The sequence below is a fragment of the Amblyraja radiata genome, chromosome 10, assembly GCF_010909765.2.
Source record: "Amblyraja radiata isolate CabotCenter1 chromosome 10, sAmbRad1.1.pri, whole genome shotgun sequence".
NCBI classification, from domain to species: Eukaryota; Metazoa; Chordata; class Chondrichthyes; order Rajiformes; family Rajidae; genus Amblyraja; species Amblyraja radiata.
The window spans coordinates 13,278,335-13,304,918 of NC_045965.1; the positions used below are offsets into that span (position 1 = coordinate 13,278,335).

Consider the following 26,584-nt stretch of genomic DNA (forward strand, 5'->3'; position numbering starts at 1 on the left):
TTCTGCATTTAAAGTCCAGCAGAACGGTACGAGTAAAGATCGGGTTGTGCAAGACAAATGTCCTGACAGGATTTCACAGCCAGCAAAGTCAGGGGTGGAGCATTGCCAGGTGTGAAGACTGTAAATAGTTTTAAATGTCAAGTTTACAAAGTATTATTAAGGCAAACAGTTGTAAAGCATGTAGTTCAATGCATTGAACTGAGGCAAATCTAAACAAAACAAAACTTTGCTACCGACTCCTTTGCCTCAGAATCCATGTGTCAGAATTAATGTTGTCTGATGGTGCACAATCCAGAACTGTTGGTCCACCTCGTCTCCTCTTGGTATAATATTGGTAGAACCTCAGTAAGACTGGCAAAACCACTAACTGCCATTCAATAGGTTAGTGCAGTTTTCTAAGTTTGCAAGCACTATTGAGACAAAGTATTTAAAATGGTTGATTTCCAGACGTTTTGGTTGGAACTGCCTGCAAAACTCAATGAGACCCAATTCTTGGAAATTTATGGCTGAGAAGGAGGCTGATTGTCCACCATGTCCCTCCCTGTTGTAGGTATGTGGTCCCTTGATCATCTCCTTGAGGATTCCAATCCATAGCAGTTGTTGTTCTATGAACAGAGAGCAGTTTTAAATTATCTTGTGCAATTTGCTGCTTCTTTTATACTATAGCCTGTTATTTTATTCATTAACATTTAAACTGTTTAAATATCACCTTTTAAACATATTTAAATATCACATACTTTCAAAACAAACAATAAAGGTTGTAAAGAAGATCGACACAAAGCTGGAGTAACTCTGCGGGACAGGCAGCACTTGATAAATGGCCCAAAATGAATAAAATATCTGTTTTAAGTCAACTACATTTATGGGGGAATTTGCCAGTTTTATTGTAGGAAAAGTAAGGAATAATCACTCAATTTCTGTGGTAATTAAGGCATAGAAGAACTAAACACACTTTTAAAGAATGTGCCAGGTATAGATTAAACTAATGGGAACATTTTAAATGCTCAAACATGCCAGCACTAAGATTTAGACACCTGTGTATGCTGAAGTACATTCTAAGGTGCCCACTTTGTAGCTTGTTAAATCTTGACATGGAAAATTACAGCACAGGAACCAGCCATTTGGCCTTCGTACGATGTTAATGCTGACCACTATGCCAATTAAATTAATCTTATCTGCCTAATAATACCATCTGTGGTCAATATTCTTCCATCCCTGCCTGATCATGTGCCTGTTTAATTGCTTCTTAAACATTGCTGTTGTATCTGCTTCTACCGATACCCTCTTGTATTTTACATTTCTGTGCTGGGAAAAAGACTCTGTCTACCTACCTATGCCTCGCATAATTTACTTCCATCTGGTTGCTCCTCGATCTCTGATGCTCCAGAGAGAAAACAATCCAACCTCTCTTTGTAGCTAGTTCCCTCTGAACCAGGTAACATCCTGGTGAGCCTTTTCTGCCCCGTCACCAAAGCCACTGCGTTCTTCTTGTAATCCTCTTTGTGATTGTGCACAGTACTCCAAGTGAGTCATTATAATTTTATAGGGAGTCAGACGGGCTTGTGTAGACGAGGTGCCACTGTGCCACGCACCTGCACTCTGGGTGCAAAGTCCACCTGGCATGGGATCCTTTTTTATTTCCCATCCCATTTTCACACCTTGGCTAAACAAAACAAACCAGTGGTTTCTCCACTGCCAGAGTGAAGCCAACGCAATCATACACCTCAAACGCCACCTGGGTAGTCTGCAACCCAATGGTATGAACATAGATTTTTCTAATTTCAGGTAACCATTATCTCTTGTGTTTTTCCCCTGTCTCTGTCCTGCTGATTCAACTCTGGTCCTTTCATCTTTGTTCCCTTTTTGATGCCCTTCCTCCAGCCTCATCACCTATTTGTCTCCTCCTTGGTTTCATTTACCGACTATATATGCACCTCACCCATTGGATCCCCTCTCTATGTGGTTGCAGCTGCCCTTCACCTCTGTCTTTATTGTTCCCATTGTCACCTTCCTTGCAAATTCCAGTACTTACTGCCGTTGTGTCGCTGCTTATCACCCTTGAGCCCCTGTCTCCATCTTCACCCTTCTCCCCCATTTGCCTTTTTTTGCTGCTGCACCCGCTGAGTTTCTCCAGCTTTTTTGTGTACCTGCCTTTTTTTTAATGTCTGCTTCCACCTATCAACTTCAGGCCTCTCCACTCCAACCCTCATGCTTCCCCACTTTGTTCCTTCTGCCCATGATCACCTGCCCCTCTGTCCACTTATCGTCTACTGGCTTGTCCCTCGACTCTTTATCCCTCTCCTTTTTTAATACTTCTATTTCCTCTCCAATCCTAATGCAGAGTCACCAATTTCTCCCCCCCCCACCTCCTATAGTTGCTTAACCTGCTGAATTCTTCCAGTATCTGCTTTTTAACTCCAGATTCCATCATCTGCAGTCTCTTTTGTTTCCTGATTATTAACTGTACCTTCTCCTGTCCGCTTACTGTGAACATTTAGTTCTGTACTAAATCCTGCTGATGGAAACAAAATGAAAACAGTAGAAATCTATCAATGTGATGATTACATTTATATAATGGACCAAATTTTGCTGGTACAATCTCGGAATTGGAATCTTCTCTTTTGGCTTGAAGAGATTTGCAGCGTAAATTATTATTTTTTAAGTCTCAATTTGATTTTGTGGGCCTCTGGAACCTTTGGTGAAATACAGGATCAATGGTACATGTATCTCAACTAGTGAGGTTTAAATAGTGAGTAGGATCTGCTAATGATTATGATGGAAATAGATAATTAAATCTAAATTAGAGATGGATAGCAAATGGACACACAGGAAAACCTAAGGGTTGGGGATGGAGAAAGAATTGGTCTCCTTGGAGTAATTTGCTATTTGCAGGTGAGGCTCTAGTTTTAATACTTCCCTTCATGGGGCCCATGGGACAGTGATGTTGCAGGTGCATATGTTTTGTCACTTAAAGATATCCTCGAATTAACAGAATAGAACCAGGTGGGGAATTTAGTTTATATTAATGTTGCCTATTCTGTTATTCATTAAAAATAGTGAAGATGTCGATAGTGAGATCATGTTTTAGTGAAGTTCACTGTTACAGATCCTTTTGCAAGTTGTATTGATTTACTGATATGTGTCTGCTCCATGCAGGAAGCATGTGATTTCATCTATCCATTTCATCTATCCATGTGATTTCATCTATCCATTTCTGGGTCGTTTATTTTTTTGCACAATGGATAATAAATGAACAAGGTTATTTAAATTGTCTCTTCAATTAAATCAAATTTACAGCACACTGATCTTTATTCACTGCAGCCCACTACTTCATTCAACCTATTCTTTTTCCTGCTATTATGTAGCTTCTCCATTGCTACTTGCTCTTGAATTTGATTTGTTTTATGATTTGATCTAAAGCAGTTTGATATGTATTTCCAAGATAGACACAAAAAGCTGGAGTAATTCAGCGGGATAGGCAGCATCTCTGGAGAGAAGGAATGGGTGACATTTCAGGTCGAGACCCATCTTCAGACCCTTCCCAATGTTTTCAGTCTGAAAAAGGGTCTCTACCCGAAACGTCACCCATTCCATTTCTCCAGAGATGCTGCCTGTCCCGCTGAGTTACTTCAGCTTTTTGTGTCTATCTTCGGTTTAAACCAGCATCTGCAGTTCCTTCCTACACATAGCTGGGGGCAGAATGCATCTGCAGATTCCTAAGATGCAAGCAGATGTAGTGCATAAATATTGCATTTAAATTGATTTGCAACTTCCTTAGTGGACATGAATGGAAATATTTTCAGTGTGGAAGATAAAATTCCCGTTCACTGAAAATTTGTGCATTTAATATAAAATCTGGAAATCCTATCCCTGAAGTTTGTGCTAAGCCAAACTGTTTTAAATTTAAAGACAAATGTGCATGCATTAACATTTTCTTATGGTTATTGTGCACTTGGCAACTGTAAACATTTAAAATTTCCCAAGTATGCATTATTTCAATGTTTCCCACTTGCTTGAACATCATTTGAGAAATGTGAAGTAAGTTTTTAAATATACATTGGTGCTCCAATTGCAATACTTGTTTACCAATTGTAGAAACTGACATCTCCCGTGATTTGAGACTTTTATGTTCAGAGGGATTTGAACATTTTAAGGCCTCTGGTGTGTTTCTTTGCACATCCATGTATTGTGGCCTGAGTTTGCACAACATAATAAAACATTGGTTAGGCAGCATTTGGATGATTGGGTACAGTGTTGGTCACCCATTTGCAGGAAGGATGAGGCTTTGGAGAGCGTGCATGAGAGGTTTACCTGAATGCTGCCTGGATTAGATGGTATTAGCTACAAGGAGAGTTTAGACTAATTTGGACACACTGATCTGTTCTGTATTCATGCCTACTATATTCTTTTGTGCTGAAGCAAATCAAGAATTTCATTGTCCTATCTGGGACATGACAATAAACTCTCTTGAATCTTGAGCGTTGGTGGTTGAGGGGAGACTTGATAGAATGTATTAAAAAAATATCTAAGGCATAGATAGAACAGACAGTCAGAACTTTTTGGTGGGTGCCTGGAATATGATGTAGGGATGGTGCAGGAGGCAGATTAGATAATGGCATTTAAGAGGATTCTAGATAGGCCCATGCATATGCAGGGAATGGAAGCATATGGATCATGTGTAGGCAGAGGAGATTACTTTAACTTGGCATCATGTTCGTCGTTGACATTGTGGGCCTACGGCCTTGTTCCCGTGCTGAATGCTCGATGTTCAAATACTGAATGCAGCTTAATTTGTGTAAACTGTGCAGCTTTGTATTCTTATTTGCATTTGCCTTGCTTTATCAAATCCATAATTGTTGGAAAACTTAAATTACTTCACGATTAGTTAACTGAAATGCAGCAAATTCATATCTATATTAATTTGATGTGCCCACATTATTTTTCAATAGTTTTTGGTATTTGTATTATAATTCTTAAATTATTTTTCTGCAATTGTTTCTCCTTTAATTAATTGGAAAAATAACTCTTCCTGCATTTGCCTTAAAACTACCTAGATCTGTTGAGAGAGCCTCCACATGTTCTACACACAGTAAAGCATTGTGCTATCTTCCTTCACAGTTGCCGTGCCTGAAAATTGGTTAAGCTGTTAGTCTGCGTTTTTTAGCTGTAATGAAGTGTCTAATGGGTCAGGACAGATTGCCAGTAATTACTTTTTACAGTACATAATGTGGATTCATTCTTATAATTAATGTTCTGATGCCAGTAAACATTGCGCACTTTTTATTTCCTGTACATTGGTGAGACCAAGTGCATGCTTGGCGATCGTTTCGCTGAACACCTCCGCTCAGTCCGCATTAACCTACCTGATCTCCCGGTTGCTCAGCACTTTAACTCCCCCTCCCATTCCCAATCTGACCTTTCTGTCCTGGGCCTCCTCCATTGTCAGAGTGAGGCCCAGTGCAACACCCCAACGGTATGAACATTGACTTCTCTAAATTCAAATAGCCCTTGCTTTCCCTCTCTCTCCATCCCCTCCCCTTTCCCAGTTCTCCCACCAGTCTTACTGTCTCTGACTCCATTCTATCTCTCACTCCTCTGAAGAAGGGTCTTGACCCGAAACGTCACCCATTCCTTCTCTCCAGAGATGCTGCCTGTCCTGCTGAGTTACTCCAGCAGTTTGCGTCTACATTCGATTTAAACCAGCATCTGCAGTTATTTCCTGTGCACTTTTTTATTATAAGATTATCATCAATATGAACAGCAAGCATTTGAACTCCATGTCGTGTACAGTTAAACTCTGAATTCTGGTGTATCACCAAATTCAGAAGTAAGCTGTAGTTGCTAATTCCCAAGACTTACCAGTGTTGGGTAATGCATGCCTTCTGTTTGGTGCCCATGTCTGTTTCTTCATCAAGATTTAATTTATTTATGTAATTTGCTGTGGTGCACCCATGTATTAACAATTCTAAATTGTGGTACTTGGAATTGTGTGCACAATTAGTCTTGGTGATGAATAAAATTGAGGAAATGCTTTGCCCAGCTTTTTAATGTCAATGTTGATGTCTGAGCCTCGTTGTGTTTTTCCTGACATTTTGCTATCTTGTAAATTGTAATTTCTTCTAAGTAAAAGTTAAATTTGCGAAGCAATTGAACCATCAAATTTCATACTGTTTGTGGGACTGTTGTCACATTTTTTTAAGGATTTGAATGCAGGGTTGACTCCCCAGGGCTGGGTACTGAATGTGCCTGGACCCAAATAGGTTGATTTGCCTTAACTTGTTTAGAATTTTAATTTTTTGCATTAGTAGTTTTTTTACTGTGAATTAGCTCTCGTACACCTTGGGTTTAATAATTATAAACTGGTACTGGGTAGAGCACATGCAGTACTCAAATATTTTTTTTGTTGTTGTCTTCTCCATGTAAACAAGATACTTTTAGTAAAACTACCGAAACAATATTAAATATTAAGTTTGCTGGAATAGTGATGAGTAACTTTAAGATGCGACTTATTTCAGTTATGTTAGTTGGAATTTGTTGATTCAGCGAAAAAATCCTTTAATGTATGGCCGCTAAGATTTCTTTTTACTGTGGAGATCGTGAGGAGGCTTTTTCATTTTTACAACACGTCTTTGTTAAGCCCTTGTTCCAGAGACAATGGCATGAATTATGTCATCAATAAACCAAAGTGCAATTTTTTTTTTTTGCTGAATAACAAATCCTGTTCCTTGCAGTTGATATTTTAAATGTGAATTCACAGATTTTTTAAATTAAAAAAAAAAAAAAAATCCTGGTTTACCAATGTGAAGAAGGGTCTCGACCCGAAAGGTCACCCATTCCTTCTCTCCATAGATGCTGCCGGTCCCGCTGAGTCACTCCAGCATTTTGTGTCTACCTAGTTTTTAAAAAAACAACCCAACATGATATATTTAAAATGCAATGCAAATAACCAATAATTGGAAGAATTAGTAACAACATTGTTTGGCTCTATTGAAATGTAAAGTCAAACTAAAGGGATTGAATATAGAAACATAGAAACATAGATATTAGGTGCAGGAGTAGGCCATTCGGCCCTTCGAGCCTGCACCGCCATTCAATATGATCATGGCTGATCATCCAACTCAGTATCCCGTACCTGCCTTCTCTCCATACCCTCTGATCCCCTTAGCCACAAGGGCCACATCTAACTCCCTCTTAAATATAGCCAATGAACTGGCCTCGACTACCCTCTGTGGCAGAGAGTTCCAGAGATTCACCACTCTCTGTGTGAAAAAAGTTCTTCTCATCTCGGTTTTAAAGGATTTCCCCCTTATCCTTAAGCTGTGACCCCTTGTCCTGGACTTCCCCAACATCGGGAACAATCTTCCTGCATCTAGCCTGTCCAACCCCTTAAGAATTTTGTAAGTTTCTATAAGATCCCCTCTCAATCTCCTAAATTCTAGAGAGTATCAACCAAGTCTATCCAGTCTTTCTTCATAAGACAGTCCTGACATCCCAGGAATCAGTCTGGTGAACCTTCTCTGCGCTCCGTCTATGGCAATAATGTCCTTCCTCAGATTTGGAGACCAAAACTGTACGCAATACTCCAGGCGTGGTCTCACCAAGACCATGTACAACTGCAGTAGAACTTCCCTGCTCCTATACTCAAATCCTTTTGCTATGAAAGCTAACATACCATTCGCTTTCTTCACTGCCTGCTGCACCTGCATGCCCACTTTCAATGACTGGTGTACCATGACACCCAAGTCTCGCTGCATCTCCCCTTTTCCTAGTCGGCCACCATTTAGATAATAGTCTGCTTTCCTGTTTTTGCCACCAAAATGGATAACCTCACATTTATCCACATTATACTGCATCTGCCAAACATTTACCCACTCACCCAGCCTATCCAAGTCACCTTGCAGTCTCCTAGCATCCTCCTCACAGCTAACACTGCCCCCCAGCTTAGTGTCATCCGTAAACTTGGAGATATTGCCTTCAATTCCCTCATCCAGATCATTAATATATATTGTAAATAGCTGGGGTCCCAGCACTGAGTCTTGCGGTACCCCACTAGTCACTGCCTGCCATTGTGAAAAGGACCCGTTTACTCCTACTCTTTGCTTCCTGTTTGCCAGCCAGTTCTATATCCACATCAATACTGAACCTCCAATGCCGTGTGCTTTAAGTTTGTATACTAATCTCTTATGTGGGACCTTGTCGAAAGCCTTCTGGAAGTCCAGATACACCACATCCACTGGTTCTCCCCTATCCACGCTACTAGTTACATCCTCGAAAAATTCTATAAGATTCGTCAGACATGATTTACCTTTTGTAAATCCATGCTGATTTTGTCCAATGATTTCACCACTTTCCAAATGTGCTGCTATCCCATCTTTAATAACTGACTAGCAGTTTCCCCACTACCGATGTTAGACTAACTGGTCTGTAATTCCCCGTTTTCTCTCTCCCTCACTTCTTAAAAAGTGGGGTTACGTTTGCTACCCGCCAATCCTCAGGAACTACTCCAGAATCTAAAGAGTTTTGAAAGATTATTACTAATGCATCCACTATTTCTGGAGCTACTTCCTTAAGTACTCTGGGATGCAGCCTATCTGGCCCTGGGGATTTATCGGCCTTTAATCCATTCAATTTACCCAACACCACTTCCCGGCTAACCTGGATTTCACTCAATTCCTCCAACTCCTTTGACCCGCGGTCCCCTGCTATTTCCGGCAGATTATTTATGTCTTCCTTAGTGAAGACGGAACCAAAGTAGTTATTCAATTGGTCCGCCATATCCTTGTTCCCCATGATCAACTCACCTGTTTCTGACTGCAAGGGACCTACATTTGTTTTAACTAATCTCTTTCTTTTCACATATCTATAAAAACTTTTGCAGTCAGTTTTTATGTTCCCTGCCAGTTTTCTTTCATAATCTATTTTTCCTTTCCTAATTAAGCCCTTTGTCCTCCTCTGCTGGTCTCTGAATTTCTCCCAGTCCTCCGGTATGCTGCTTTTTCTGGCTAATTTGTACGCATCATCCTTCGCTTTGATACTATCCCTGATTTCCCTTGTTATCCACGGATGCACTACCTTCCCTGATTTATTCTTTTGCCAAACTGGGATGAACAATTTTTGTAGTTCATCCATGCAGTCTTTAAATGTCTTCCATTGCATATCCACCGTCAACCCTTTTAGAATTAATTGCCAGTCAATCTTGGCCAATTCACGTCTCATACCCTCAAAGTTACCTTTCTTTAAGTTCCGAACCATTGTTTCTGAATTAACAATGTCACTCTCCATCCTAATGAAGAACTCAACCATATTATGGTCACTCTTGCCAAGGGGGCACGTACAACAAGACTGCTAACTAACCCTTCCTCATTACTCAATACCCAGTCTAAAATAGCCTGCTCTCTCGTTGGTTCCTCTACATGTTGATTTAGATAACTATCCCGCATACATTCCAAGAAATCCTCTTCCTCAGCACCCCTGCCAATTTGATTCACCCAATCTATATGTAGATTGAAGTCACCCATTATAACGGTTTTGCCTTTGTCGCACGCATTTCTAATTTCCTGTTTGATACCATCTCCAACTTCACTACTACTGTTAGGTGGCCTGTACACAACACCCACCAGCGTTTTCTGCCCCTTAGTGTTTCTGTTGAATATGGTGGCATGGCCCTTCAGCTCGCATGTAGTTAGTATTTTCTGACTGCGGGCTGTTCATTTTGAGAGAAAAAATGAACGTCTCAATTTTGCAGTTACAACCCGGGAACAGCAAATAACCCCTCTAGAGACTAACTCGCCTTTTATACATTCCCTTCGGACAGTCGAGCTGTTTGTTGCCTGTTGGGAATAATTTCTTCCTTCTGAGAAGCCTAAAGATTGGAATAAATGAATGCTATAGAGGTGTATGTCAGAGACGGCCTGGTTTTTATTATTTATTTGATTTGATCTCCTGCGACATTGCAGATAGTTGGTCGGGTGATTTGTTTTGTAAAGGGAACTCTATTCTGTGCCATTTGGGAATATATTCTCCATTTGATTTTTGATGGAACTTTAAATGGGATTTTCTGGTTTTACTGCTTGTGTATGCAAATTGACAGTCCTTGTAAACTTTTAGTCAGAAGAAATAAGTATGAGTGCTTTTCCTTTTAAATATTTTTAAATATGTCCACGTTGCAGCCAAAAGCGTGGCACCAGCATGCGTGTCTCCACAAATGCTTCCTTAGTGCTGGCTGCTGAAGTGATGTATTATGTTAGAAGAAAGCTGGCTGTGTTCTTTATTAGATGTTTTCAGTACATTTTGATATTTGCTGTTGGTTACGTGATTACAAATTAATAATTGAGTTTGACTAGGCTACATGGGAATTTATGTACACAGGCATTTTTGTTTTTGGCCGTGCAAATGTTACCTCTATGGGCCCTACCTTTACTGGTAACTTCTCTTTCCTCCTGGAACTGATGAATTGTTGCTCTTATTGAGGATGGTGGTGGTATTTTTGGTAGGAATGGTGTCATATTATGAGGTATGAAGTTTTGTATTAAACTCATTGCAGCCACAATATTAAATGTATGAAGGAGATTAGAGTGGCCCCCTTAATTCCTATTCTTAACGTTTCTCTTCGTTATTGCTGAACAGAAGAAAGCTTGCAAACTGGTTGAGTGCATTCTATATTAATCCATGCATATGGAAAGCCCAGAAGGCATCTGCACTGTACAGTGACAGTCTTGTGAATCTGGACAGGATATTATCTTTGACAGTTGCCTCGGGGGCTGCCGTTAAAATGTAATTTTTCTAGCATATCCCATTTAATTGCATTACAGTGAAATGCTTTCACAAAATGTGGGAAGCAAAGATTATTTTCTTCACCATGTTTTTTTAATTTTTGGGGATAAAATCATTCACTTGCATAACCCCGATGACTTAACCCCAGAACTTGCGTTGGATGATAAAATATTTGGAAATAAATAGTGTTTGGTTGATTCACTCTTAGCGAATGAGTTATAATTTGCCAAATAGTTGCTCCCCAAATGCTGGGCAACGTCACAGAATTTGTAGAACCAGTTTGTCGGGACCAATTGACACTTGGGAATAGTGCCTGTTACGAGAGGAGAACAAAAATGGCATTAAAATGCAGTCATTAGGATTGATATATTTAATGCAAACTATTTCTTAGGATCTTTGAATATGGTATCTTGTTTGTGACACTTCCTTTAATGCATCTGGTAAACACTTGACTGGAAATCAAATGCATCTTGTTGTGGGAGATTTAAACAGCAATACACATTGTCACTGTACCAATGAAAGGTCTTTACTGAGTGATCAATATTGCATGCATGGAGGAAATGGCCCAGAGTTCTCAACCTTTTCTGCAGTCCCATTTTCATTTGTATAGAAATAATGATTTTCTTTTTATGACATACATGCTTGGGACAAAAATTGGGACAGCAGCAATTCACTGCTGTTAAAGTTTGCTTAACACTCAGCACAAAATCTTATCCAGGGTAGTATCTGATTGACTGATTCTTCCAGTACTGTGTGAATTTATGCTGGTGACCTTATTCCTTCATCTGGATCCGTAGGGTTGTGTTGGCCAGGCCTAATCACTAATTGGCCTAATCTTGGTTACCATGACAATAGCTATATTCTCTATCTGCCGAGAGGTCCTGGGTGCCTCTGAAATGAGCCCATCGTGCCTTATCTTCCCCGCTGTTTATTTTGCTTGGATAACCTGTCTTGATAATCCCTCCAACCGCCTAAGTTATTACTGCTGGCGCAACCTTGGCCCTTAATGGAGAACCAAGTGGGCAGATAGCACAGTGGCGCATTGTCTCTTATCTCAGAGTTCAACTGCTCGTGTGCAGCCTTGCTGACTTCAGCTTTTGTACGCAGCAAAACTTCATAGATGATCTTAACCCTTGATTGCCCTTGCTGATGATGCTCCCTTACAAATGTCCCAGTACACTGCCCTCCCCACTTGGCCCTTGAGTACGAACTCAAGGAAGCCACAACTAAATCTCTACTGCTCTGAAGTGCCCACCCTGACACCTGTGATCAGGCACTTCAGTGAAGAAGGGTCTCGACCTGCAATGTCACCCATTCATTTTTTCCAAAGATGCTGTCTGACCCGCTGAGCTACTCCAGCTTTTTGTGTCTACGGTTTAAACCAGCATCTGCAGTTCCTTCCCTCACACACGTCAGTTCTTCTGTGGCATCTCCCGATACTCGTGCAGATTTCTAAGTGGGAAGATCAATGCCTTTTACTAACTCATGATTGCTTTTTTTTTTTTGCTAGTTCTTGACTAATAATGTACAAATGACAAACACTATTCAATACATTCTGAAAACTGTTATGTACACACCACCAACGTTGCGGCCCGATGGATAATGGGAAACCCGCCTTTATGACCAGCTGATGCTCCTGGAGGGCACGGGCAGGCTTAGCAACATAAATCGCAAAGCATTTTCCCTCGGCTTTCTTCTGCTCATTCACTCTTATGGTAAGTCAAGTCTGAGCCAGGAGCTAATATGTGTGATATTAAGCATTCCCACTTCGACATTAAGACTCTCGTTCCTAAGTGATAAGACCAGAATTACACCATTCGACCCATCAAGTCGACTCCGCCATTCAATCAGGGCTGATCTAGCTCTCCCTCTTAGCCCCATTCTCCTGCCTTCTCCCCATAACCCTTGACTCTCTGATGCCACCCCTCCAACTGGTGGGTTGAATCTTTGCCATCCTGCACTCTGTACCTAGTTGCTACCTGGTGGATTGCGTCTAGGTGCACCTGGTGCACCCTCTTGCAATATTATCTATGAGGATAATGTACTATTGATGATCTCTAACTCACCATTCAGTTCTTAGGGGGTGGAACTTTTCAAAGTTGTAAAGATCTTGCCTCAGAAGTTTTGTGTGTTCGGTACCTTGTATTGAGGCCCAGATAGGAACTAGTTGGCAAGACCAATATGGTTTAAAAACATGGGTTTCAAAGTCAAGTAGGTGATTGTACAGGGGAGGCCTCCTTGTACAAAGGCTGCTTCTGTGGCAGTGAGACGTTATTCTCCCTTTCTTCAGTATGGATGAAATGGTGGGAGGAGTGGAATATTTCCAGGCTGTTTCTTGGAAACGGAAACTTCCTTGCATCAAAATTCCCTGGGGGATACCCTGCAATGTCCCTGCTGGAAACCACCTGTCATTCTTTGGGTTCCTGCAGACGTGTGAAGTGTCTTGCGAACTGTAAGGACGCTGCATTACTGGATTTGCAGGCCTCTGGTGCATTAAATGGTCATAAAGTTGTAGGTCCAGTTAAAGTTTACAGTCTAATCATTACCAGGAATCGTCGCGGGTCAATGCTATTGGGGAGCTGCGTTCTATGGAGGGCTAGGTTGTTCCACTGACAATGTCGATGGACTGGGCACTCAGATGAGGGAAAACCTATGCTTGTGTTACATTTATATGAAACATTTGGGCGGTCACATTTAGAGTATTGTGTTCGGGGGGGGGGGTGGTGGGGGGGAAGGAACAAGCCTCCTGAGGAATAGTTGAGGCAGGTACTATCGTAACATTTAAGAAGCATTTGGACAGGTACATGGATAGGATAGGATAGGATTAGAGGGATATGGGCCAAATGCAGGCAGGTTGGACTGGTGTGGTTGGGGCATATTGGTAAGGTTGGGCAAGTTGGGCTGAAGGGCCTGTTTCCATATGATATCTCTGCCTCTACAACACACATAAGTGGATGTTCTTCACTTGGGAGAGTGATGCGGAGGAATTGACCTCTCCTGAAGGACTTGCCCATGTGGGAATGCTGATTTCTGGCAGAATTGTTAAAATGTCTGATGGAATGTGGAGTGGGACAGATGAGAGGAGCTTGAGCTCTGGGTCATCTCCCGTGCTGATTGCTTGAACCGTATCGCGTTTGTTGTTGGAAATGCAAGCATTAAACTAGAAACTAAAACCAGTTTCCATAATACATATTGTGTTTTGAAATGCCACTGGAAATTTAGTCCATGTCATTATTTTGTCAAATTTTGTTATATGTGACAAAACACAAATAATCAAGAATCATAAATCTTGATGAAATGCAGCATTCCATTGATAAGTAGCAAGGGAATGTAGGCCAACAGGTTACAGATAAAATTAGTGGTATGCAGTTGGTCTATGCTGGCATTGACTGACATGGGACAAATGGCAACACAAGTATGGAGATGACTTCTGTGCTTTTATTTTCCCAATTGTTAGTCTGTAAACGGCCTCCAGCAACATGAACCCTTCTTGAAATTCATGTATCCGAGTCTCTAATTTCTACAGGGATTTTCCTGATGGTCTGTTGTAACAGCTGAATCATACACCACCTGGGTCTTCTGCAAATGGTGCGCCCAAACTGCAGGATCCTCATCTGTGGAAATTATATCCTGCAATGTACAAAATACCTTGTGGCAATTTCCAACTTGGAATCTCTTAATCGATGCATGACTGTGTTGTATGTTAGATGTTTCTCAGGTGGAATAGGGCCTGTCGAGAATGAAAAAAATTGCAGGCAGGTGGGACTGGTGTAGATGAGGCATGTACTGTTTACTTGGTGTTTCAACCTTAGTATTTCCCTGGTGTTCTCGTCTCGGGCACTCTCTCTTCTCCCATCAAGCACGAGGTACAGAAATGTGAAAACATGCCTCCAGATTCAGGGATAATTCCCCAGCTGTTATCGGGCAACTCAACTACCCTATCACCAACTTGTGAGGGTGGTCCTGAGCTACCATCTACCTCAGTGGAGACCCTTGGACTATATTTAATCAAGTCAAGTCAAGAGAGTTTATTGTCACGTGTCGCAGATAGGACAATGAAATTCTTGCTTTGCTTCAGCACAACAGAATATGGTAGGCATGATTACAGAACATATCAGTGAGTCCATATACCATTATAAAAAATATATACACACATCAATATATTAACAGATAAAGTGCAAATAATCAGATCATTATTATTATCTATTAATGTTCAGAGATTTGTTTCAGTTGAGTTTAATAGCCTGATGGCTGTGGGGGAGTAGCTATTTCTGAACCTGGACTTTGCCGTCTTCAGGCTCCTCACCTTCTACCTGAAGGTAGCGGGGAGATGAGTATGTGGCAAGGATGGTGTGGGCCCTTGATGATGCTGCCAGCCTTTTGAGGCAGCGACTGCGATAGATCCCCTCGATGGTAGGGAGGTCAGAGCCGATGATGGACTGGACAGTGTTTACTACGTTTTGTAGTCTTTTTCGCTCCTGGGTGTTCAAGTTGCCGAACCAAGCCACGATGCAACCGGTCAGCATGCTCTCTACTGTGCACCTGTAGAAGTTAGAAAGAGTCCTCATTGACATACCGACTCTCCGTAATCTTCTCAGGAAGTAGAGTCGCTGATGTGCTTTTTAATAATTGCATCAGTGTTCTCGGACCAGGAGAGATCTTCAGAAATATGCACGCCCAGGAATTTGAAGCTCTTGACCCTTTCAACCATTGACCCGTTGATATAAACGGGACTGTGGGTCCCATCCTACCCCTTCCAAAGTCCACAATCAGTTCCTTGGTTTTGCTGGTGTTGAGGGCCAGGACCTTACTGGACTTTATCTTGCACTAAACATTATTCCTGGTACCCAGTAACTCAACACTGTGGAAGGCCTGATTGTATCATGCATAATCTTTCAGCTGACTGGATTACACGCAACACAAAGCTTTAAAATGTACCTTGGTATAAGTGACAATAAACTGAATTTAAAAAAAATAAAAATTTGTAGAGCTTGGCTATAAAATTAGAAATAATATTTTGTAAATTGCACCGGTGGAAGGATCTTTTTTTCAGAGCAAGGAAGTTTAAGTTAACTGGCAAAAGTAATTGTGCAAAGAAATTATATGGAGGGATAGGGAAAGGAAATGAGGGTGAAGCAGTGGAGTGAAGTGAATGCTTATGAGTTTGGAGAAATCTGTCTGCAGCTTGTACCCTAAACTCTGGTCTGGTTTTATTCCTTCCACAGCATTTTGAAGTCTAGAGGCATGATGACATAAACATAAGGTGGACAAAAATGCTGGAGAAACTCTGGGGGTGAGGCAGCATCTATTCCTTCGCTCCATAGATGCTGCCTCACCCGCTGAGTTTCTCCAGCATTTTTGTCCAGCTTCGATTTTTCCAGCATCTGCAGTTCTTTCTTAAACATGACATAAACATATGTTGCTTTTCTTAACTCTGAAAGCCCTGTTTTCATTAGGTAATAAAGGTGCACTTAAGTTTGGAGTATGTGCTGGATCCTTCAGAGAATAAGAAATATATAAATAAATCATGAACACTACTTTGAGGGCTGGCATTTTCTTTGCTAGTTTTCCTGGGAATTTACTGAGAAAATTTGGGTCTCATATTTGAGAAAGGATGTGCTGGCTCTGGAGAGGCTCCAACAGAGGTTTACAAGAATGATTCCAGGAATGAGTGGGTTAGCATATGATGAGTGTTTGACAACACTGGGTTCTACTCGCTGGAGTTTAGAAGGTTGAGGGGGGGACCTCATTGAAACTTACAGAATAATGAGTGTGGCCACAAAATGCTGGAGTAACTCAGCAAAACAGGCAGCATGTATGGAGAGAAGGAATGGGCAATGTTTTGGGTCAAGACCCTTTTTCAGACTACTTTTGATTTAAACTAGCATCTGCAGTTCTTTCCTATGCATAGATAGAGTGGATGTTTCCACTGGTGGGAGAGTCTAGGATCAGAATTAAAGAACGCTCTTTTGGAAAGGAGGTGAGGAGGAACTACTTTAGTCAGAGTTAATCTGTGGAACCCATTGTCACAGAAGGCGGTTGTGGAGGCCAAGTCAGTGGATGTTTTTAAGGCAGGGATAAAGAAATTCTTGATTAGAATGGTTGTCGAATGTTATGGGGAGAAGATGGGAAAATGGAATTAGGAGGCAGCAATCAGCCATGATTGAATGGCGGAGTAGACTCGATGGGCTGACTGGCCTAATTCTACTCCTAACTTGTGAATTTGTGAAATGCATAACATGGTCAAGACATTGTTAATTTGACTATTTACTAATGTTAGGATATTTCTGACAATCATATCTACTCTCGAGGCACAAGAATTACTTGCTGGAAAATTTGTTAACAAATAGTTAATTTAGTTAAACAAAATAGAATTATATGCTTCACTTCTTTGGCGTAGTTTATTCAAAGTCGGGGAAGCAAATGCAAATCGTGGTGACATTTTAAATTCGAATTATGTGCGGCTTGCATGTGATCTTTTGCTGTAATTTTTTTAAATCGTCCTTGTACAAACTGGCCAGGTGAAAATAATCACAATATGAAAAATCACTAAGTACGAGTTGGCAGCAACCTTTTTGCATATAGGTATTTAATGAGTATGTTTTACCCCTTTGAATGCCAAATTTTCTTAAACTGACTGCAGTACTCCAGTCCAACTGCCATTGTTCTACCTGCTCTTTTTTAAATTGCGAAGAGTTTTTAAAACTAGCTCGATTTGTATTGAATAGATTGCCAAGATTGTTATTTTCCAACATGCCACATATCTGTGTTTTTGTTGCAAATGTTTAAAGCATATTGTATTTTCTAATTCGTTTAACAACACTAGTCTAAACTTGGCTTCAATGTAATTTGAACCAGTTCTGCTGAGGACTTTTAAAAGTGCACCTTCAAATCATCGGCTGAAACAAGTCGATAATCCAAGCCGTGACTTCAGTCCTCTTCGCCCCAAGTGTGGGTGCATCCATGGAAACTGTCCAAACATCCTGGAGTTGTGCAGTCGAGCTATTATTAAGGTGCAAAGTTACCTGTGCGTCATTAGGACATCCGATGTATCACCTTGTTCTTTTTGTCCAATTTATATTAACCCTTAAACTATCATTGACCAACGCAGGTGGCATTTTTGTTTTTACTTAAATCATTAATTTAATTCCAAATGAGCAATTCAGAAATTTCAATATCCAATTCAGTCATAGATGTAGCCCTTAAATCACTTCTCTACAAAAGCTTTTAACATTTGGAATTAATTGAATGGAGCAATGAATGTATTATTCGGTAATCTATATTTCTTTAGTGGCTTACACCCCTGTCTGCAGTTGGTTGTAGTTTTCAACCTGGTATTGCTTTCAATTGCACAAAAGATGCAAAAACGTTGATGTGATACGTGTTAAGAGAACAGTATTATGACGTTCCACCATCTAGCAGGTACTTTGCACCTATTTTTTTGAACATTAGTTGACAAAATCCAAATCTCATTGTCTTTGATCAAATGGTATCTAAATTGCATGCCACTTTAAATCAACAGTGATCTGTTATTATTTTTGTTACGTCTTTGAATTTATGACATTAATGAATGAGTATTTTAGTTATGCTCAAGATAGTTTTTGGGGCAGTTGAAATTATAATTAATATCTGTCATTATTAATTGTGAAAAAGCCTTTTAGGATGGTCTCTAACCGTTTATCCTGCGTAATTAGAAATATTAATTTGTTTTTGGAGTAAAGCGAACATAACCCGTGTACATATTTTTTCACATGGTGTAACATGTTTTAAACTTTGATTATAAAAGAATTGACCATATTATGCAACGTTAATGCCATGTTAATTGATCGCCCATCATTTTGTAATGTGTTTGTATAACGAAGAGCAGTTTGAATCAGCTACTCTGGATATAATTGTTCCTGCTTGCTCTGAGATGTAGCCATTGACCCTACTCGGCTCCAGTTTAGTTTAATTTATTATTGTCACGTGCACCGAGGTACAATGAAAAGCTTTTGTTGCGTGCTACTCAGTCAGCAGAAAGACTATACATGACTACAATCGAGCCATTTACAGTGTATAAATATCAGAGTTAAAGTAAAAAATGCTGCTCTAAGAATGGAGATTGAAGAGTGTGGAGCGATTGTAATATGAGTTTGCTGATCTGCTTCTGTGGCTAGCACGTAAAGCAGTGGTTCTTATCCTTTGAGGAAAGATTGAAAAGACTAGGCTTGAATTCACTGGAATTTAGAAGGATGAGGGGTATCTTATAGAAACAAAAAGACTGGACAACCTAGATGCAGGGGAAATGTTCCCAATGTTGGGCGAGTCCAGAACCAGGGGCCACACTTAGAATAAAGGGGAGGCCATTTAAGACTGAGGTGAGAAAAAAAAGTTTTCACCCAGAGAGTTGTGAATTTGTTGAATTCCCTGCCACAGAGGGCAGTGGAGGCCAAATCACTGGATGGATTTAAGAAAGAGTTAGATAGAGCTCTAGGGGCTTGTGGAATCAAGGGATATGGGGAGAAGGCAGGCACGGGTTATTGAATGGGGCCGATCAGCCATGATCACAATGAATAGCGGTGGGCCGAATGGCCTCCTCCTGCACCTATTTTCTGTTTCTATGTTAAGAACCGCTGATGTAAATAGTCGCCTGGGTTGGGTGCCATTCTTTCATTAAGAGATTAGTGAGATTTTAAAAATAGTTTTGCTTACTCTGCTCTTGGATTTTTCTTGGTAGCGGTTTTGATCAGTAAGCAGGTACTTGGAGTTACTGCGGTGATTTCGTAATTGTATTTCTGATAGCAAGCCAGTGCAGTAGAAGGGGACTTTTGATTCCTGCAGCAAGTTCTAAATTAGAATAGGAGACACGTGGAACTGTGGATACTGGAATCTTGCATAAATGAACGGTGTTGGAGTAACAGTGGGCCAAGCAGCATCTCTGGAGGACATGGATAGGCGACATTTCGGGTCAGGACCCTTCTTGAGAACGATCCCCACCCAAAACTGCACTATCTACGTCCTCCAGAGATGCTATCGGACCCACTGAGTTACTCCTGCACTTTGTGTTCTAAATTAGAATAGTGTTGGGCTTGTGGCATTTATTGTGATTGTCCTTATTCATATATTTCATATGTTGTTAACTCTGACATAACCAATGTTAACTCCGATATAACCAATGTAGCAGTTTGCTAGGATTATTTTTGGTTTGACCTTGAGAAAATTATTAAAGTTAAAATGTATCTTTACCTGCTGGGCTAAAATGGAGACATTAAACCAGAAAATGTGTATGGACAGAGCATTCCTAATCTGATGTATAGATGTTATATCTGTAACTTTTTAGAGATATGAGAGGAATAGATTGGGTGGATGCAGAGTAGGGGAATTGTCCACAGTAGGGGAATTGTCCAGAGTAGGGGAATTGAGAACTAGACATGGGTTCAAGGTGAAGGGGAAAAGATTTAATAGGAATCTGAGGGGTAACTTTTTCAACAAAGGCTTGTGGGGGTGTGGAACAAGCGCCAGAAGAGGTAGTTGAGGCAGGGACTATCATGGCGTTTAAGAAATTATTAGATGGGTACATGGTGACGAAGCCAACCCTTTAATAACTCATAATCACACTTATAATCATCATCTTTTTATTTATTTATTTTTAGTAGAAGCGGTGTACAAAAGTATAATCCGCGGCATATGACATACATTTATTGTACAGCTTCAATTTTAATTTTTAGCTAAGATGAAATAGAAAAAGAGAGAAAAAGCAAGAAAGAGAGAAAATGAAAGAAAGGGAATGTGTAAGAATAGAACCCCTAGACTACCAAATAGGTGTAGTCGATGAGTGCGTAAGTAAAAGAAATGAGAAAAATGTAAAGAAATAAAAAGACACAAACAGAAAGAAAAACAAAAAGTGATGATATACCTGCTTCATATCTCTCCCCACCATCACCCAGCCCGCAAGTCGGTTTAATTCCAAAGTTGTGTTGCACCATACTATCCTTGTAATGAATCAATGAATGGAATCCATGTCTTCGAAAATTGCTCTGGTTTTCCTGCTAAGCCAAGTCTCATATTTTCAAGATGTAGCGTCTCAGACATGTTTGTAATCCACATTTTAAGAGTTGGGGCAGATGTATTTTTCCAAAATTTAAGTATTAGTTTTTTTGCCGTTATCAGGCCATAATTAAGGAAACGTCTTTGAAATAACACTTATAATCATAATAATGCTTTATTAGCCAAGTATGTTTTGCAACATACGAGGAATTTGAATTGCCATAGTCATACCAATAAAATGCAACAGAACACACAAAATACATTTTAACATGAACATCCACCACAGTGACTCCTCACCGTGATGGAAGGTGAAAAAAAGTTCAATCTCTCCCTTCTTTGTCCTCCCACGGTCGGGGGCCTCTAACCTTCCGTTGACGGGACGATCTTATTCCCGTAGCTGGCGACGGGCCTTCTTCGTCGGTGCGATCAAGCTCCTGCATTTGGTGGGGGGGGGGGAGAGAGAATCTCAGCTCCCCCGCACTGGGCGATCTACCCTGGGTAGATGCTAGTCGATTGTGGTGTGGCTTTTGGAGCTCCCGACGTTGGTCTCAACCCGTGACTGCGAGTTCCTCGACGTTAAAGTCGGCAGGCCGCGGGGAGCGTTGATCCCAGGCAAGGGATCGGCTTTGATTGCAAGTTCACGTCCCCACGGTGAGGCTCAAAGTCAGTCCCGAGCAAGGCCTCCAGCTCCACGATGTTAGGCCGCAGAGCGACCGGAGATACGATCCGGAAAACAATCGCATTTCCAGCAAGGTAAGAGATTGAATAAAAGTTTCCCCCGACCCCCTCCCCCACCCCCACAAAAAACAAACCATAAAACATTAACACATACTTTTTAAACGCACTAAAAATAACAAAAGCCAAAAAGGACAGACAGACTGTAGGCGAGGCTGCCATTGAAGCGTCACCTGGTGGAATGCTATATAGTTCCTTGAGGAGCTATATAAGATTACCTATCAGCAGTGGGTTTTACTTACACAAGGAGAGAAGTGTCTCGGTCAAAGGCTGTGATCGCAACTCCAAAGTTAAGTTGGTGTAGCAGGACATTGATACACCAAAAAGAGATAGCATCTGAGGAAGCACAGATGTGAGACAGATTGATATGTTAATTACAGGAATTGTGCTTTACTCTTACATTGTACAAAAGTCTGCATGCAACAAGGTACAAAGGTAAGCATATGTTAATAATTTGACACTGGATCACGACTTTTTGGGTCTTGGCTTAACGGGGTACACGGGTAAGGAAGTAAATGTGTTTAATCGCAAATACCAGCTGGCGGCTTTTGAGTGCCGCATGTGTCGAGGTAAGGACAATGAGTATGTTAACAACAGTTGCTAACTAGCGTCTTTTGGGCTCCGCACGCAACGGTACAAAGGTAATGTCAATGAAGATGTTCATGGCGAGTCTGCGAGAACTGGGATGTAGTGGAACTAACAGATAGTATGTTACGTGATAGATGCTGACGGGCGTCTTATGGACTCTACGCGCAAAGGCGTACAAGGGACGCAGCAGAGTACAAAGGCGAGGGAAATGAATGTGATAATGGCAGATGCTCGCTGGCAACTTGAGCTAATGTATTTAAACACCTCCAACAGTTTTTGGGACTTCAACACTGGATCGGGCAGGTTTAGTGGGATATGGGCCAAATGCAGGCGGTTGGGACTGATGTAGATGGGACATGTTGGTTAGTGTGGGCAAGTTAGGCTGGAGGGCCTGTTTCCACACTGTGTGACTATGATAATTCTCTTGTATATATGTATGGCCCCGCTGTATCTCAATGCAAGTGTTGAAGGTTTGTTTTATTTATTGATCTCTCAACGTTTCTTCTGCCACAGTGAGATGCAACATTCAAATACAGAAAACCTGTTTCATGTTGCTAATCCATTGACTTTCAGATTTCTCACGCTGTGGGTAAATTGAAACCACCGCACAGTGCTAACCACATGCATGATATCAACTATGAGATCCACAGTGGGATCTTGGCAGAACTGCCACTAGCCTTAAGACTTTGCTAAACAATTAAAAATGTATTCTTAAAAATCAGAAAAAAGAAAATGCTGTGAATACTCAGCAGGATAGTGGGAAGAGAAATGGAACCAATGTTTCAGGTCAATGACCCTTCTTGAGGATTGGGAAGATGAGTGAAGGGAGATGGCCCTGGGGTAAAACCAAGGTGACCCTAGGGATCACCTGTATGTAACCAAGTTCATCTCATCACTGAGTAAGTGGGAGAATGAGAATGTCGACAAAGCAATGCAAGTTACAAAATGCAGAACAGAAATGTGTACCTGGCCAGTTAGGTGGGTATGTTCTCCACTTGCATTGAAAATGGAGAGGTGGGAAAAACTGGGTGGATGGGGAGGAAAAGCAGCATTCAAGATAAGCTTATATTATTCTCAGTGATACAGACCCAGGAAGTCAACTTTTGGGTTCCTGGGTCAAAAACCACAAAAAACTAGATTACTTCTAGATGCGCTGGGATGCATCCTCAGTGATGTGACCTGGGGTCATCGGGTGTTTCGGGTCTCACAACATCAGACGCCCTCGCCCAGGCGACCCAGCCGGGGTTGACCAGGCCCCGACTTGCGTCCCAGCAGCAACTGCCCACGGATCAGCCCTCTCTTCGAGTATTATTCTCAGTGATACAGATACAGGAAGTCAACTTTTCAAATAATTACACATAAAATCTTTTTATGTATTGCAGTGCTTCTAAGTTGTGTGCTCAAATTCCACATTTGGTAATTTTTGTTATTCATTTAATCCATTTGCTGCCTCCAGACTCCGTTTCATAGACTGGCACAATGTACGATGCCATGAATTGTGTCAACTTTTCTTTCCAGATGAGTACTTTGTTCAATGTAGTGGAACACTTAAAGAAAATTAATTTTGAAAATATTGTGTTAGAGTGTGGTGGCACGGTAGCAGTAGAGTTGCTGCCTTACAGTGCCAGAGCCTGGGAGCTCCAAACCGGCGCGGCCTTGTCGGCTTCGGCAGCCGCGGGCTCCAACCAGGAAGAGGCCGTTCCAGGTGGCCCAGCCACCGAAAGGACTCTCCCGACGCCGGGGCAAGACCACCCGGTGAGAACGGCCAGGGACATCGGGCCTCCGTAGAGGCAATTGCGGTGGCCTCAATAGGCCTGACTTTGGGGTGAACATGGGGTGGGGACTGGACATTGTGCCTTCCTCCACAGTGCTATCCACTGTGGGGGGGGATGATTTTTTTTGTCTAATTGTAGTCCTGTAGGTCTGTGTCCAAGATGGCTGCCGTGAAGAGAGTGGACGCTGGCGCGCTTTGGCTGCCGCTGCTCTCTCTTCACACTGTGTTTTTGATTTTCTGTTTTTGGATTGAATTCTGTTTTTAATTTGTGTCTCTGTGATGTCTTTTTTACTTGTTCTATTCCGATTATATGTTTTTATTCCGATTACTATGTAAGGTGTCCTTGAGATGTCTGAAAGGCGCCCATTAAATACAATTTATTATTATTATTATTATTATTAAACTGCCGCGCAACTGTAACCGCCCTAAGTTGTATCGTATGACACAGAGGTTGGGCCTTGCATGTCGGGTTTCTTTCAAAATTTCTATTTTACAGTAAGAAATTCCACAGTAAGAAATTGTGTAATGGGTTAGTCAGTTTAAAAAATTGTTCCGTTAAAACTGGTGGGACCAGTTCTACATTTTTGATCCGTGTATTCTGCTGTATCTAGTCAGAATGCTACCTTTATTTCGGTTCAGATGACTTGTTACTGTGTAAGGTTGCGTTTTACTTGGAGAGAATGGGCGGTCACGGTGGCGCAGCGGTAGAGTTACTGCCTTGCAGCGAATGCGGCGCCGGAGACCCGGGTTTGATCCCGACTACGGGTGCTGTCTGTACGGAGTTTGTATGTTCTCCCCATGATCTGCGTGGGTTTATACCGAGATCTTCGGTTTCCTCCCACACTCCAAAGACGTACAGAGAGAAGTTTTTTTGGCCTTCCATCACAGCAATGTGACGGATGTTTATGTAAATTATGTTGTGTCTTGGGTCTATTTGTTTGTAATGTATGGCTGCAGAAACGGCATTTCGTTTGGACCTCAAGGGGTCCAAATGACAATAAATTGAATTGTATTGTATTGTATTGTTTGTAGGTTAATTGGCTTTTGGTAGACAAAAATTGTCCCTAGAGGGTGTAGAATAGTGTTAATGTGCGGGGATCGCTGGTCGGCACGGACCCGGTGGGGCGAAGGGCCTGTTTCCGCGCTGTATCTCTAAACTAAAACTAAAAATGGGTCCGTTGTATTTTGCTGATGTACACAATATCCTGATAAAAGCTGCGATATTTAGGAATGTAGAAAACGTTCTAGTCAGCATCAAAGTCGCCATGGGTTTAATGTGTTAATCCAATGTTTAACTTGCCATGTCTCTATGGATGGTCTGAAAATGTTGATGTCATTGTCAATGCATTATTAAGGGATTATTCCAAAGTACAGCATGGTCTGTTCCTCCAAGCTCTTTTCTCTTCATCCTATTTCATTTTTCTCTGATTAACTGATTGATATCCATTTGTTAAAGTGCGACCATAGAGTGGTAATGCCTACTGGTGTGGGATGTGATAGTCAGAGGGTTAATTCCTCCCAGAGCAGAAGTATAGACAGTGTTTTCATTGTACAAATGAACATGTACAAGGATGGGTAATGGTCTGGAAATTATCTGAGAATGACCAGTCCAGACTAGTTTGAAGAAGTGTCACAACCCAAAACATGACCTATCTGTCTTCCAGAGATGCTGTCTGACCCACTGAGTTACTCCAGCACTTGTTCATGAATAGTACTGAGGCCGAAGAAAGAATAATCTTAAATAATTTCTACACTGCGAAAGAGCTAACTTTAAGGGAGGAGGGCCAGAATAGCAGATTCAAGAGCTAGAGGACATGGGTTTAAGGTGAGGGGGTGAGGGAAACGGAATAAGGAATCTGAGGGGCAACTTTTCTATGTAAAGGGTGGTGGGTATATAAATTGAGCTGCCAAAAGAGGTAGTTGAGGCAGCCACTATCGCAATGTTTAAAAGACATTTGGACAGGTACATGGGTAGGATAGGTTCAGAGCGATATGGGCCAAACGCAGGCAGGTGGGACTAGTGTAGATGCGGCATGTTGGTCGGTGTGTGGAATTGGATTTTTGCTAGGTTTAGATAAGCTTAAGTTTTCCAAGTATTTAGATGGAGGACATTTCAGTCGGATAAAGAGTGATAATTTGAGCATGACGGTAGTTTGGTAGAACTGGGTGTGTTGCTAAAATATGATGAAGGTTGACTACTTTCATAATCCATAATCTAGGTAATAGTTTGGAGGCAATTTGCTCATAAACCTGTTGGAAGGGACTGCAGATAACTCAAATATCACTGTACCTTAATGGGTGCATGTGACAATAAATGTGAATCAGATGCTGGTTCTCGACCTGAAACGTCACCCATTGCTTCTCTCCATAGATGCTACCTGTCTCGCTGAGTTACTCCAGCTTTTTGCATCTATCTTGACCTATTAACCTACATACCTGTAAATCTTTTGAGTGGGAGGAATTCCAAAGATGTACATGTTTAGACGTACAGACGTCCCACATTCCAAAGACATACAGATTTGTAGGTTAATTGGCTTGGTAAAATGTTAAAAAAAAAAAAGATTATCCCTAATGGATGTAGGATAGTGTTAATGTGCGGGGATCGTTGGTCGGCGCGGACCCGGTGGGTTGAAGGGCCTGTTTCCACGCTGTATCTCTAAACTAAACTAATCCGAAGATCTAAACCCA

At 41.3% G+C, this 26,584-nt stretch overlaps 1 protein-coding gene across 2 annotated transcripts in view; it reads left to right on the forward strand.

Annotated features, from left to right (window-relative positions):
- The window catches only part of suco (SUN domain containing ossification factor), an 82,287-nt gene that overhangs the window by 6,307 nt on the left and 49,396 nt on the right, over positions 1-26,584 (forward strand). The gene's annotated exons all lie outside the window — the stretch shown is intronic.